This window comes from Sinocyclocheilus rhinocerous, unplaced genomic scaffold (genome assembly GCF_001515625.1).
Source record: "Sinocyclocheilus rhinocerous isolate Xijiao unplaced genomic scaffold, SAMN03320098_v1.1 scaffold185, whole genome shotgun sequence".
NCBI lineage: Eukaryota > Metazoa > Chordata > Actinopteri > Cypriniformes > Cyprinidae > Sinocyclocheilus > Sinocyclocheilus rhinocerous.
In genome coordinates this window covers 2,974,357-2,977,233 of record NW_015662163.1, presented here as the reverse complement: position 1 = coordinate 2,977,233, position 2,877 = coordinate 2,974,357, and the positions used below count along the sequence as shown (strand labels likewise).

At 32.8% G+C, this 2,877-nt stretch overlaps 1 protein-coding gene across 1 annotated transcript in view; it reads left to right on the top strand.

Annotated features, from left to right (window-relative positions):
- LOC107727574 (discoidin, CUB and LCCL domain-containing protein 1-like) overlaps positions 1-2,877 on the top strand; it is a 36,460-nt gene that overhangs the window by 17,378 nt on the left and 16,205 nt on the right. The gene's annotated exons all lie outside the window — the stretch shown is intronic.

Genomic DNA, 2,877 nt, shown 5'->3' with positions numbered 1-2,877 from the left:
GCCCCTTATTGCTGATTGGCTACAAGTTTGTTTTGCGATTCGGCCCGAATCAGTTTTATAAAGTGTTTTTGAAAAATCACTTACTATGCCTTTAAGAAACCGCTTCACAAACGGTCTTTTCAACTACACAGTATTATTTCTGTCGTACAGTCATTCATATTATCCCAGAAATACTGGGATGAAAGTTTATAATTCACATATAAACATTGATGTCTATGGTAGCGCGACCAAAATAGAGCAAATCCGCGTTTGAAAGTAACTGCCACATAACGTTTGTGTCGATTGCATTGTTTCGCCACTAGGTGGCGAAAAAGTGACTTAAAAAATGTATAATTGAATGAATCATTTATTCAAGAGAATCGTTCAAAAACGCTGATTCATCCAGGAGGTTTAAGAGCGAGTCGTTGAATCATTGATTCAAACAACTTTTTCATAATTTTAATATTAAATTGGTGTATTAAATATATTATATTTTAAATACATATACACTACCAGTCAAAAGTTTTAAAAATATATATTTTTAATGTTTTTTTTTTTTTTTAAAGAAGTCATGGGAGAATCGTGATCTCTATTTGAGACAAAAAAAATTGTGATTCTCAATTTATCCAGAATCGTGCAGCTCTACCGACCATATACAATACTGATTTTGGTGGAAACTCCATTTTTTCTAAAATGGCGTTTATCGCATTTTGGAACCAAACTCTTCACATATATATATATGTATATATATACTGTATATATATATATATATATATGTAAAATTTATTTTATTTACTTTTTTGTATTTACTCAATATAATAATTAACTAATAGATTTTCATTTTTATGTCTACATTTTATGGTTATGCAAAACAATATGGCTAATTTTGACTATTTAACTAACTTATGAAGATATATAAATAATAACTTGAAAAATGTTTAATCACAAAAAAAAATGTTCTTTAGAATTAATTAAAATGAACTGTTTGGACTAATTAAAATGTTCTGTTCTGTGACTGTTGAACGCAATTCAGTCAATTCAGATTCAAAATTCTTGTGGGGGTTCAGCATTTTTAAATTCAAAACTCAAAATTCTAAAGTCTAGTCAGTTCAAAGGCAACTGTGTCCTAATTTCCATTGGATGTACAAGTAGAACATCCACTTCCCTACTACACTCTTAAAAATAAAGGTTCCAAAAGAAGGTTTTCACAGCAATGCCACAGAATTATTATTTTTGTCTCCCTAATGAACCTTTTCTTAAAGGTCCTAAAAGAACCATTGTTTTCTTAGTGTGAAGAACATTTTAAAATCTAAAGAACCTTTTTTTCCACTATAAAGTACTTTTTGTGAAATGGAAAGGTTCCATGGATGTTAGAGGTTCTTCATGGAACCATTGGTGCCAAAAAATAACCTTTTATTTTTAAGAGAATATTTCCTATTGACAACCTGGATACATTGACTCTTCCCTATTTGCTTTAGTGATACGCACAAGCTTTAGTCAGTTGTTGTTATAGATTTGTGGAAGTACCTTTCCCGATCGTTATGACCCTAATCTCTTCTGGTCAGAAGTGGATTTGTATTCAGTGTGCATTGTTGATGTATTGCATGAGTTTCTGATGGCAGGAGTTGATAGATGTGTGGACATCAGTCGATCCATGTCAGTTGATTCCCATTAATCCAATTAGCTTAAAGCACAGCTGTGAGCATCCAGTGAGCCACATCAAGTGAGCATCCTACCCTCATCAGCCCCCTAGCTAGATGATATCACTCACAAACAGTAGCCTATGTGACGAGACCTCGAAGGTATCAAGATGCAATTTTGTGGTGTTTTAAGTCTAACTAAATACTCAAACGCATGTACATTGAAGTACAGAGACCTTGTTAAAAATCCTGTTTAAAACTGAAAATGAACAGTTTTAGAATTTGGAAAAAGTTAAAACAAAGAAACATTATGATGTGAAAAATACTGAAGATTCCTTGGTATTTCTATGTTATTAAATAAAGTAAAATACATTTAAAAACGTAAGCATCATCTCTGGAGTTTGCAGACTTTTGGACCCCACTGTACTTATGAGTGTACAGAGACTTCAATCGGGGATCTTTTCTGACCTCCTGCTGAGATTCTGCTTGTCTTCTTCCTGAGTTTCCTCTGCCCACATATGCTAAATGTGTGGAATGTGATAGTGTTAGCCAAATCGAGACTAAGCAACAGGATGTATTGGCCCTGTTTTTCTCTCTTTAAAGGATGTGGGTTTCTTTCCCCCCTCTTTTATTGTAATACTGGTGTGTTCATAGCACATACGTCTCCATTTAACTGTACACATGGTGGGTATTTTAAGAGCTCAGGGCTTCCTGTTGAGTCAATATACACATAACTGAGTTTTTGCTCAACATGTGTGTTTTATATGTTAAAAGCAAGCACTAGACACGAGCAGAACTAATGTTTTTTTTAATGTTCTTTTGATGTTATTTTTTTTGGTGAAGTTGGAATTCATTAATATGTCACCATAGTCACACATGTGGCACGATATCTGACACAATACCATTCAAAAGATTTTTATATGTTTTTGAAAGAAGTCTGTTATGCTCAGCAAGCCTGTGTTTATTTGATCAAAAATACATTGATATTGTGAATTAATATTACAATTAGGGATGCACCGAAATGAAAATTCTTGGCTGAAGCCGAAACCGAACAAAATGAAACACTGGGCCGAAGGCCGAATACCGAATACGGTTTTTCAGGTTTGTTCCCCATGTATTTTGACAATTTTTTTCACCATTGCATAAATTAAATAGCCAAAATGTGCTTTTTACTGTTTTGTCTTGTTTTTCAAAGAAAAAATCAATTACAAAACAACAATTTAAAAATATTTAACACTGAACATTTTTAACATTCTAG